The sequence below is a fragment of the Rhodnius prolixus genome, unplaced genomic scaffold (assembly GCF_049639745.1).
Source record: "Rhodnius prolixus isolate KJV_2025 unplaced genomic scaffold, Rpr scaffold_37, whole genome shotgun sequence".
Lineage (NCBI taxonomy): Eukaryota > Metazoa > Arthropoda > Insecta > Hemiptera > Reduviidae > Rhodnius > Rhodnius prolixus.
This window is the reverse complement of record NW_027411587.1, coordinates 584,959-597,504: the sequence shown is the minus strand read 5'-3', so window position 1 is coordinate 597,504 and position 12,546 is coordinate 584,959. Positions and strand designations below refer to the sequence as shown.

Sequence of the window (12,546 nt, the reverse complement as noted above, 5' to 3'; positions counted from 1 at the left end):
ACCTCTGCACTGGAACTTCAACGTCAGAGCTTTGTCTTACAAAGATTGTGATTAAATGAATACAAGCAAATTGAACAAATAAAAGCGTTGCAAATAATGACAAAGTTAATAAGCTCCGAATTCATTTATGATTATTTATTTTTATTTAATTTTTATAGCTTTTATTTTATAAAAAAAAGAAAATTAATAATTTTTTTGTTAGGTATTTGTTACTTTGTGTTGACCTTTTTTATTTTTTCTTTAATGCTTTGAACTAGTTTTTGAGTGTACTTTTATGTTGGTTGTAGGATGCACGTCTTGTTACTTCGAGTACACTGGGCAGATTTCGCAGGATTTGGAGAAAATGATGAAGCAACATTATACTGAACAGAAAGGAAAGTGTTGTCTCAACATTCCACGTCAAAAATTAACTCATACATTCAACAACTGGATTATAGAAAAATAAAAACAAGGGAAACTGAAAGAGAAGACAAATAATCAAAAATCCCACCTCACAGGGGACACAAGTAACTTAAACTGAATGAATATGTAACAAATATTTAAAATTCGATGAAGAAAAGAGCTCCTGCAGGCCGCTATTATGGTCACGTGAATGTAACTCACAAACCCATGAGAATGTTCACATGGATCACACTCCTCTCTCAAAATCAGAAAAAATCGTATCTAAAGTTTGGCAACTAGTAAATGGTGACGACATAAAAGACCGACACTCGTCAAACCAGAGTATTGAATAAAAGAAGAACTGATCTGTTCCTATGTGAGCGATAAAAAAAAGGCATTGTCATGGCGAAGGCAAGCTTAATCAAAGAAATTACTTTACAACTGAACAAATTAGGATAAATTTTGTTCTACCCAGGATAATTTAAAGAATCAGACAAGTGGAAAAACTTTTTCCATTCTGTGACTAACTGGAAAGCTATATACACAGCTACACAGTTCTTTTATTTTATATTATCGAGGTTAAATCCTTACAATGTAACCACTTACACTAATTGTTTACTGACGGGATGATATTTTTTTTTAAAGTACATTTACTTGTTGATGTTACAGAAAAGAAAACCGAGAAGGCAAACAGCTATTTTTAAAGCTTTGAGATTATATTTTTTTATAAAATACTTGTTCAATATTTAAATGATCAAAAAAGATTTTTCATGCGCCACAGAGAGAGCTACTTCAAATTTAATTTAACTAAACTATTCCCATACATAAAATTTCTCTTGCACATAATTTGGCTAGAATATTTTCAAAGCATTTGGTTTCACGCTCCCTTTTGGCTCGGGAATTTCGAAACGTTCAATTTGAACTTTGAACCTTTAACTAATTCATATAATAACCAAGCACCTCATCTTGAATACATTTTAGTTCAAAGAATATTCTATTTTGAATCATCCTATCCCCTTGTCCTTTCTTTCCAAATAAATACCAATTCTTCTTCTAATACTTCTTCAATTTAAAATTAATCAAACCCCTCAAATAGATCTAACATTATTTTATAATCAGCGATCATTAAGCAAACCTTTTAAGTATTATGCCAGGGCATTTTACTTTTATCAGTTTAAGGGGCACTGATACCTAAAACTCAAAATTTAAGAGATTATGGTGACTCTATCTATCTACACTCAAATCTATGTAAATTAATTACGACACAGACACAACTAACTTAAAATGCCTATATAAACGGCCAGCGCAACAGGCTGCTATTGCAAGCACCTGCCAGTGATCACAATATACTTGTAACCTCCGTACATAGCGTCATATTCCTCTAAGTAGCAATCTTCTAGAACATCAAAGACACTGAAGAGGACAGACAACGATAAGGAAACATTTGCAAATACAAATAAGATGAATACCCAACATATCAGAATTCAAAAGACACTAGAAGAAGATATCAACAAGTGCGTAACGCACATTAATAAATTAAGATTATTAAGCAATTCATTTAGGCATTATGATAATTTCTACACTGAACGGGAAGATTAATACTGCGTACAGTGATGACAGAGGAATTCCGTCAGATGAATACGTGTATTATACTCCTCCATTAGTTAGCTACTCGGTAACATAACAAACAGTCCATATGTGGTTTATGCTTTCTCACAATGATGGATGATTACAGATAACTCTATTAATATGTATGCAACAAATGGCGGTTGGCACCATCTAAGCAGTCTTTAACAAAGATCAGAACTCAAGATTAAAGAAAACCTGGTGCGAGACTCTGACGACTTCCTATCAACAAGATTTTCCCCAAACTTCGAAATTTTATTAAAGTTAATTGCATCAATAAAGTTGATTATAATTAAAGGGATTATATAATAAATAAAAGATTCCTGATTCAAATAACTTTTCATGGAAAGCTTCCAAATTTTCAAATGATTAAACGGTTATCGAAGACAAAAATTAAATCGACTGAGATAAGCGATTTCCTTAAAACTCGGACTTTTAACAAAGTTAACAGACAGCAAGTTATATTGTTCAATTCTGTGAAATGGCACTTTTAGGGAAAGTCTACTCCCCATTAGCCAATAAGTTCCCCTTTTATAAGGATAAGGTACAAGTAAATATTCCCCAAAAGCCATAATGGAAAGAACGGTTTCCAGATATACTAGAACCTTTAAATGTCGACTGCCAACATCCCTGATTTGAATTTCCTATTAGAAGGCATTCGAAATAATAGACACAGAGATTTTCTCGAATGATAATAGTCACAAAATATTTTCTAAAAAGTTTGGAAAGGCCAATATCTGAAATAGTGTTTCTAACAGTAGATTCGAGTATGCATTAGCCAAATGTTATTAAGGGAACCCGATGAAAGTTTCTAGTAAGAGTTTGGTATTAAATTGAAATATCTGCTTTGTAAATAGAAGTAGTTCTAGTGTGGAACACTGAGAAACACCTTCGAATTCTAGTGGCTTAAGCCAGTGGTTTCACAATTGATTTAGAAGTTACATCAGTTGTACGGAATGGTATGTTGTCCAAGTAGAAGTAAGACATTTAATCACTGATCTTGGATATCTATCTCACATCGAACTTACAATGTCATCCGGTGTCTCTCCAAAGAGGCATTATGCAGAAATTGTAGTCATCAAGGTCAAAAACTGGATTTTTCTTTATGTCGCATATATTATAATATTGAATTTGTTCATGCATTTATCTCGGTTCCTTGGAATGAACAATCTCATTTTTCTTCTTTTGATGACGATGAACCTGGAGATGAAAATGGTTGTCTAGAAATAAAAATTTTTTGTTATACATTTCATCCAATCACAATATACCACTATTAGAGCATCTAAAATAAATAAATGGCAAGCAAATCAAATTAAAATGGAAAAGAAAGTAAGAGAAAGATTACTCGGCTTGCAACAAACTTCCATACAGACAACTTTATCAAAATTCATGTTTAATCTGACCAGACTAGAAAACCTAGCGCCAGGCCAACTACTTCTTCTGCGCCTTAAGTTTTGCGAAATTCTTTGATGAGTCATAAATTCACCCGAACATACTTTCCAAGAAACTTCAACTGTTAGACCAAATTTCAGACATTGAAATCTCCCAAGACCATGTTCTTTTAATAATGTTCGGTATACTTCTATGGGTCCAAGAAAACTACTGATTCAACCAGCCAATTATCGACCATTGGACCTTTCTAAAAATACTATCAGAAGGATTTTGAAGCCTAACAACGTATAGCCTTCTTGAACCCATGTTAACTCAAGGACTACATGTCAAGCCATACCTTCAAATAATAAATGAAATCTTGAATTTTTTTGTAATGGTGTTTGTTCAACAGTCAGAAGATCCAGTCTTTCTAAAGAATAATCTTTATTCTTAATAAGCATAATGATTGCTGTCCCGCTCGTAATGCCAGGCAAATAAACAAATTTCTAAACCGAAGCTTTGAAAGTTGTTGAGAGTCTCACGAAGTGGGAAGATTCAGTAGCCCTCCTCGAACTCCGAATTTGACATTTCTGTACTACTACTTGATCGAAAAATAAAGTTAACTAATGATTCTTTCTCCCTCTCCTTAAAGAGATACCGTTTATAGAATTGGTTAAAGAATCGAACAGAAATTAATTTTCTAACTGAACTAAGACATGGAACAATAGATGCATGCAACTCGGTTGAAGCCGAATCTGTATCTTTGGCCGTACGAAATACTTGGCAAACAAAAGTACTTGGTCTATGCCTCCCTAAGGTGATCGCCAGTACAAGCAACATCCAATTTTTGTAATGACGAGTAGCTGGTTTAAAAATAAGATTTAATTAGTATCATTTATAGCAAATTCCACTTGCAGAAGATAATGTTGAAGTTTTATTAATTAAACGAGTTTTTAATCATAATTCACAACGGTAAAATCCAAATCATACTCACTAAAAAAAACAGTAAAAAATTTGATTTGTATTTACAATAAAAACCTAAGACAACTAGCTTTTCTTTTTTTTAGCTACCTCAGTTTCTGAGAAAAAGTCCTTATCCACAATAAAAATTGCAACGCCATGATATGTATGTATATATTATATATAATCATAAATACTAAGAAAAAATAATAATAATACCCGCAGAAAATATACAAAAGTGCCTAAGTAAATAGGTGGGCCATTACATTAACCATACACTAAACTTGAGACACCATTAAATAAATACTCTCTAGTAACAAACTGTATTTTCTCTCGATGGTACGCAATAAAAGATGTTTACTATTGATAAAAATAAAGGTAAATACATAATTTGAGAATTCAGTTAACGGTAAATCATTAACCTTTCAAAATATTTTCAATTATCCTTTAAATTGAATTCTATTACTAAATTTTTTGATAGACTTCTTTGAATTTCTTTTTTAAAGTTTAACATTTGGAGCAATCCATTAAACCTCTTCACTCTCATTACTTCTTATATAATTCTTTAATAATTGTTTAATTCTTTGCTTGAGAGCTCCTTAATAATCAATTTCATCCGACTCCTTCTAGAAAGAGCAAGGGATAACTTATCTAAATTATTTTACCTACATTGGCCGTGAAGAAATCAAAAACTATTGAGTTGATTATATTATTTTTTCATATTGTGTTGAAATTAGAAACCAAAATTGTATGGTTCCTGTAATTATTGAGATTTATAAAAACTTCAGAATTTCAAAAAAAAAAAAAAAGCAATTATATTTGAAATAAAATCGCCATTTTTCCTGATGAAGATAATTAAAAGGAGAAAAAACAAAACATGGCCAACACTTTCCCATGGCTCTATGGGTAGGTAAAGGAGAAATAAATAACTAGAATTAAAAGGGTGGAAAAAGTGAAAATAAGTGAAGGTAAGTAAGGAGGAGAAGTAGTAGTAAAGAAAAGCAAAGTGAAAACAGAACAGTAATTACTGATGAGGCAGAACAATTACTGGGCTGTTTAGAAGATTAAGTGCTTTTCAAGATTCCTCACCTTATATTTTATCCATGAAGTAGCAACTTGGCTTCCTAATAAGCACCGAGTTCTTGCTTACAAAGATGATCAACAAAAAGTAAATCTCTCATTTACCAATGTTTTCTAGCCTTAAAAATTTCCAAAATCTTTGGGGCTGCCCAATCTGAATTAGCATTTTAATCAGCAATGCTAAATAATATCTTTGATTTTATCCGTCACTCATCATTTACAACTATTTACAATTGAATTTTTACAATTATTACCTCGCCTACATGAAATTTACAAAAATAAAATAAAATAATCTTTTAAAAAAAGACCAACACAGCTATTCTCTCTTTAAAAAAAAAAAAAAAATAGCATTTTTTTAATTGCCCATTCTAGACTTCCATATAGCTTATCACTAATTTGAACTCCATTCATTTGAAAACTGTTTTTTAAAAAAACATTTAAAGCAACAATAGAATTTGAAGGAAATTGATAAACATTAAGAAGTCGCTAACCCCCCTTTTTGCGGATGCCCCTCTTTGGAGGAAAGACTATGATTCATCCCAAAGGAGCTTAGAAAGGTGTGCTACGTTCTGGAGAAACAAGATAGAAGCAAGCAGAGGACAATGAAAGGGATCGAGGCATACCTTGACCTATATAAATATAATAAAAAAACATTATGACGAGTTTCCTTATGGAGCTTTGTTGTTGGAGGAGGGTATTCTATTCCTAGGATCTTTTCTTTTTCTAAGATTTCTTAGATCTTATTTGAGGGGCTGCTGCAGGCGGAAGGAAGGGGTAAAAAAAGAAAAAAAAAGAAAAAGAACAAAAAAACAAACATGAGTAGCAGCGCATTATGCCATATTAAAAAAATAGTGCTACTTCAGAATATATTTGCAGGAAAGCAGCTCTCCAATTAATTTTCTAAAAACTTATGATACTAATTGTTTAGTACATGTATCATTTCTGGAACTACAAGCGGTAACATATTCTAGGGACGGATATAAATAAAAGAGAGACGCAAATACTGATATAAACGTAAATCTTAGATAAGTAGTAATTACAATACCTTTCTGATTAGGATATAAATACAGTGGAGTCTCGGTTATCCGTCACCCTTTTATCCGTCTATTCCAATTAACCGTCACTGCCCTCAGTATTTAAAAATTAAAAAAAAAAAATTATTTTAAAAGGAAAACTTTTTAAAAATTTATTTTAAGTGTACAGAAATTTTAAAGTGTCCATCATTCGACAGTTTGTGCGTTTTTTTCCTAAAAAGATCAACCACAAACAAAACCGCCCACAAAACCGATTAGATGTCGCAGACATTGTATTCATTAATTTTAATACACAATAGAATGAATTGAATAATGAAAGATACCTGACCTTTAAGGCCTAAGCGTATAAACGTATAAAATATGTAAACCAGTTAATACAAAGTTTTGTACACGTTAAACAAAAGAATCTGAAAATTTTCCTGTTTTTTCCATTATCCGTCTATTCGACTATCACGTCACGTGTCCGGTCCCGGTCATGACGGATAACCGAGACTCCACTGTATATTTGTACGGTGTGCATTTGTAAGGTAAGTTTTAAGAAGTTTGGTAAGTTAGATTAGTAGACTTATTACTAAGGATAAGCAATAAATGGTACTAACATCTTTCTTCTCAAACAGGCAAACTAAAATTAAATTACAAAAAAATAATTGTACATTACTTACTTAAACAACTTCTCAAAATTATATAATTAAGGCAGAGTGACATGTAACTTTTCACTAGACAAACTATAAACTTAACAACTAACATACAAAGCTACATGTGCAATTGGTTGAAAACAAGCTCCAGATTGTTTGAAAATAAAAATAGCAGACTAAACGAAACAGGGGTCAGCTAATCCCTTAAGTGGGTCCCCCTTCCCAATAAAAGAAAAAAAGAAAAGTGAGGCCTATTTTGAGCAGAGCAAAGGTCCCAGCTCAGCCAAACCATCTGCGTTTGTTATTGTTGTGTGAGATCTATACTGTCCCTACAAATTACTTCCAGGGACACCAGGGGAAAATGTGACGTTTTATTGGACTTCAACTTCTCTCACTACTAAGAAAGGAAAACTTCGAACTGAGTCTTCACAATTTATATTTTAAGTTCCCTTGAAATAAGGAATAAAACTATTATGAGAATATCCAAGAGTTCTCTCACAGTGATTCAGTAAGTCTCTACTCACATCCAAATTCTAGTTTTTACTAAAGGTTATTAAGCTTCAACAGATATTTATTAATGTATAGATTCGCTTGCCAAATTGATACCAATAAGAGAACTGTCATGCCAATTACCAGAGATCCTTTTAATATTACGTCTTAATTTTAAAAGTTTTTAATAAAAGTGATAGTGTGCCTCAGCGTCGGTTTAAGGCGCTAGTGTGCTAAAATATGTTTTCAAGCACCCTATTTGAAATTTAAATTTAAGGAATAATTGGATGATAAAAAAAAATACCAAAATTTGATTATTACCCTTTTTCGAATTTTTAATTTATTAAAACAAATATGATAAACACATCTAAAATGGATTTCTCCAAAAAAAATGATAAGAAAAGTACACCAAAATAAAAAAAAAGTGTATTATAACCCTTTCTAAAAATAATTGGAAAAATAGCCCCAACGAATTTGTTTTCGTAAGAACAGATGTCAGATTATCATCATGTCAGTTGAAACTTTTGGAGAGAAAACTGATCTCTTGAGATTCTTATGAACACCAAAGCTCTTCTGTAAAGTGGCCCTTCTTAGCAACATGCTGTTCTGCGGCAATAAAATATCTATGGAAATTAAAAGCAACGTTGTAATGTAATACAAGGAATGAAGGCTGGAAGAAGAAAACCGCAAAAGCTCAATTCTCAGCATTTTATTGCTATCATTCCTCTCGAAAAATTATTGGAGAGTATTGAGATCAGAAAGTTCGAAAAGAGAAGAATTCTGAAGGACCCGCAACCTGAAAATTCCATTCATAAATCTTACAACGTTCAAGTGAAACCAACCATGTTGGTGATGAACACCTTTGGTTTAAAATTAGTACTATTATTTTCACTTTCGCATATTTAATTACTGAAAGAAAGTTAAGTTAAGTTCGAACATTTCTCCTAAAGATTGGACGCCCCACGGTTAGATAATTGTTTACACTATATTCAATTTTAGGGCCGCTCTCTGGCAAGATGTATTCGCAGATAGGCGAGTAAAAACCCATGTTGGTGTGGCGATCGCTTCACTCTATAGAACAAAATTAACAAAAGATAACAAATTTTATTTATTTTGAAAATAAATTTTTATAATTTACTCTCGTGGCAGTGCACACATTCACCTGGCAGCTCTGGGGCTACAGAAGAGTTTAATGAGCATACCTAGTTTAAAAGCTAATCAAAGGACCAATTGGCACGCCCGGGTGGCTCATTTTGGTCAAAAGCTAACTGCCAACGATACGAAATAATAAATAGAGACAAATAAATTAGGAAAAATCTTAATAAGTGATTTTTCCTTACAGAGTTACTCTATTAACGGAAGAGCTATAACCCCGGGTCCTGTCCTTAAAAAGCCTCTTTTAGTTCTCACCGTCTGATTTGAGAATGTTGTTTAAAACGAGAGAAATGTTCTGTCGCCGAAAATGCAGTGAAAACAGAATGGTGGCTTCAATTACTTTACTTGGTCGACGATTTAAATTAAAACAAGTAAGAGAAAAAAAACTGAAATTAACTGCGGTTTTTTAGTTTTGTTTTAAATCGCCTTTTTCTCTCTAAGGTGTTTAACAAGATTTCACCCCTCTAACCAAGGTAGCATCCAACCAGCTCTTTGGGAAACCTCTAGGAAGAACTGCAGACAGCAGATAAGAATAACCACTCCCTTATTCACTTGAAAGGTTATTGAAATAATAGTAATCTAGAAAGGACCTCGGACCAGACCATATAGTTCATTGACCACATTGTTGAATATTCCATTATCTAAATAGAGATTGACCTCCCCACTAAACAGCTACTCTACTGGCGCTAGTTACAAATTTAACAAGAAAAAAATTAAGAGAAGTTAATTAAATTAGGTCTTTCAATTGTAGAAACAATTAATAACAAATAGCAGAACAAATAAATCTGGGAATTAATTGGAACGTGTTGAATAAAACAACATTTGCATAAAAAAACAACTAAGAAAAAACAATAATTGTAAATGGTTTTAATTCTAATTTGAAATGCCCATACGAAGCAGCCAGTTTAGAATTAATAGTATGTTTTGTAACTGGAATAACCGTATATTGTAGTTTAATGTAGGGAATTAAACAAATCTTCAATATTAAGGCAGAAAAGGAAATTGTTGGTTTTAAAAGAGCTTTTGGTAATAATTTTGTCTGTAGTTGGGTTTTACCGTTAAAAAGTGACCACTTACCTCCTCCTTTCAGGTCACTCAGGGCCTAAACTACAAACACAAAGCGGACGGTCTGTAATCTAAAATTAACACCTTCACAAAGAGCCAGCCAGTGTAACCACCAGACAGAGTGAAGCCAGCGAGAGCACTATAATAATCTCCTCTCCTTTATCTTACTTTAAACTGTTAACTCTCATAAAATAATAATTTCTTATTAATTACAAGCGGAATTTTGATTACTAATTGCTTTATTAATCACTCTGTGCCATTAGTTACCTACTTTATCAATAATGTTCATTAAACAGTTATTAATAGATTTTGTTTTTTATAACTTTAATGAAAATTCACCTACAGTCACAATTGCTTTTGCAACAAGTAAATCCATTAACTAGACTATAACATGAGAGAGGCCACTCTTAGGTGGTTCTCCAAAGAGTCAATACTTTCACCGCCGTTTCAGTTTACGGTTAGGTTGTCTGGAAGAGTCAAAGATCTAGTGTTTGGTGACGATAGATATTGGAATGTTCGGTTGAACACCACAATTCCAGAAAAAATTCAAATCGATATCAGAAGCGCGTTATTTATATGTTTACAGTCTATCTTGATAATTCAACGAATCTTGCCAGTGGGTAGTAGCGTTTCTTTAACTGTTGACAATTAAGGCGTATGGGTAGGTTCCATGTCAAACGGAGGAGGTTCATGAATAGTCCGAATATCGTTTAGTGCCACAAGGAAGTACCGGACTAAAACATTGGAGGGCATACAGGGTGAAAATTATGTTCTGAAACTTTAGAACGTTTAAATTCATCTGCCACTTATTAATTAGGCAAATGGCGGCAATGATGGTGTAAGTCTGAAAAATTACGTCAGTAATGGAACGTCAGTGTGGTTGACCCTATAAGGTGCTTCACATGTCTATGATATAAATATAGCTCACGCTCACTCCTTCACGTTGAGGAATCTCACATGAACAATAGTAGTAAATTAAAAAAAAAGACAGATATTGACATACATAAGAATATATGTTAAAGCAATATTTACTTCAATATCTTATACATTCTTAAAATGAACACTCTTTAAACTAACAAGTAAAAGAGCACGCAGTCAAGAGGAAAGTATGTGGTCTACTCAATGTCAGACCTACGGATTACTTACAAATTTAAACATATTTTAGCGTTTTACATAAAGATATTGAATCTCCTCACCTTAAATGGATCAGATAGAAGAGAGCAGCATAATTTCTCTCTGTATCACCGTCTAGTAGGACTCCACGCACACTGGGTCATTGCTGGGTATGACCAACAGGTCTGACAATGAAATGCTGAAAATTGTTTGCCGACGTAAAAGGAGAGGGGAGATGACAAGATGCATCCATTTCAACGCCTTGACCGGGAAATAACAGTCATTTCAATTCAAATAGAATTATGGTTTTGAAAATAATGTCTAGTTGTCACTAACTTCAACATCTTAGCGGTTATCAACGCCAATCAGAAACTATTTACCTTTTCGGCAGACAGGAATGCATAGAGCTAGTTACATATTTATATTATAATTTCTGTGGAATGCCTAGAAGTCTAGGGCGTTTTCCTCTATTCTCATTTTAATTTATGTCCTTAATATTAAATCACCCAATCCAGTCTTGTTGGTTTGTGTGTGGGAAAAATGTTCCTCAAAACCTACAAGTGTTACGGCCGATGCCAAGCCGATTTCCTCTTCTTAAGAGCTTCTTACAGCACCCTGTTCGGTAAAGGACAATGCTGTCTGAAACTAGAGAACGACAGTGCACCTGAAAAAACCTCCGGGCTCCAATAACCTCAGATGTTAAAAACAAAATCAATGTTACTCGGTTATGTGCACATGCTGCAGATAGAATATTTGGGTAGTACGAAGTTAATCTAAGGTTAGTTGTTTCCATGAGCCCAGATAAATCTTCCACATCTTTCAATTTACTTCAGCAAAACTATCTGCGCTGATAACCCTTCAATGCATTATTTTACTTTTTTTTCCTAAACATATCTGCAAATTCTTAGACAATTTTTACTGCAAAAATAGTTACAAAAAAGAAAGTCTACTTATCATCTTAAGTACTTTTCTTACATAATTTGTGATGTCTAGGATTTTGGCTAAAATATGCTTTCTGTCATTAACAATTCTGTGATCGTTGTTCACACCGTACTACTACTTTTAATAAGTTCCTCTGAGGCGCACTTTCGATTTTTAGAGATTCGATGATGAAGGATATCTAACGTCTTGCCGGCAGCCCAGAAAATTGCTTCTAGGAGAGACCTTTGAGGTTTTTTTGGGGAAAGGATTGTGATAGGGATGGCACAATAGACCCAGGTCCGCCCTTTTGGATCCCAAATAGTAATGCAAGTTGTTGGAAAAGAGTTTTCTTTAATTGTTTGATCATAAAGAGTTCACTTAGGTTCAAAATTCTTGATTCCCCAATAAACTTCAGCAGTGGGAGGCATTTTTCATACTAAGTTAATATAAGAATGAAATTAAAAGCGAAAACAAAGAAGTATTTAGTTATATGAGCTAAAAAATAAAAATAAAAAAGGAAATTTGACAAAGAAATGTAAGTGTGACTACTTATGTACATATCATGAGATGAGAAAACCAATTTTGTTTCACATTTATAGAAGTGGCCATCAAATTGCCTCTCTCGCACACTGAAGAGATAGTTTGTGGAAATAATTAAATGTGAGCAAAGTGACTAGGCAGAGGTTGATGAGAAGGTGTATCTACCGTGTCCGCCG

General features: G+C 33.1%; 1 protein-coding gene and 1 long non-coding RNA gene across 17 annotated transcripts in view; one reads left to right on the top strand and one right to left on the bottom strand.

Moving 5' to 3' along the window:
- The window catches only part of LOC141448467 (uncharacterized), a 56,354-nt gene extending 45,268 nt beyond the window's left edge, over positions 1-11,086 (bottom strand). For 12 of the 14 annotated variants that reach the window (XR_012455059.1, XR_012455058.1, XR_012455054.1 and 9 more), the window contains exon 1: positions 3,036-3,548. This is a non-coding gene — a long non-coding RNA (uncharacterized lncRNA). Of the gene's footprint in view, positions 1-3,035; positions 3,549-10,992 lie in introns of those variants that run through there. The other 2 variants (XR_012455056.1, XR_012455064.1) reach the window with 2 other exon arrangements.
- Positions 1-12,546, top strand: part of LOC141448466 (lachesin-like) — a 187,170-nt gene that overhangs the window by 130,363 nt on the left and 44,261 nt on the right. The gene's annotated exons all lie outside the window — the stretch shown is intronic.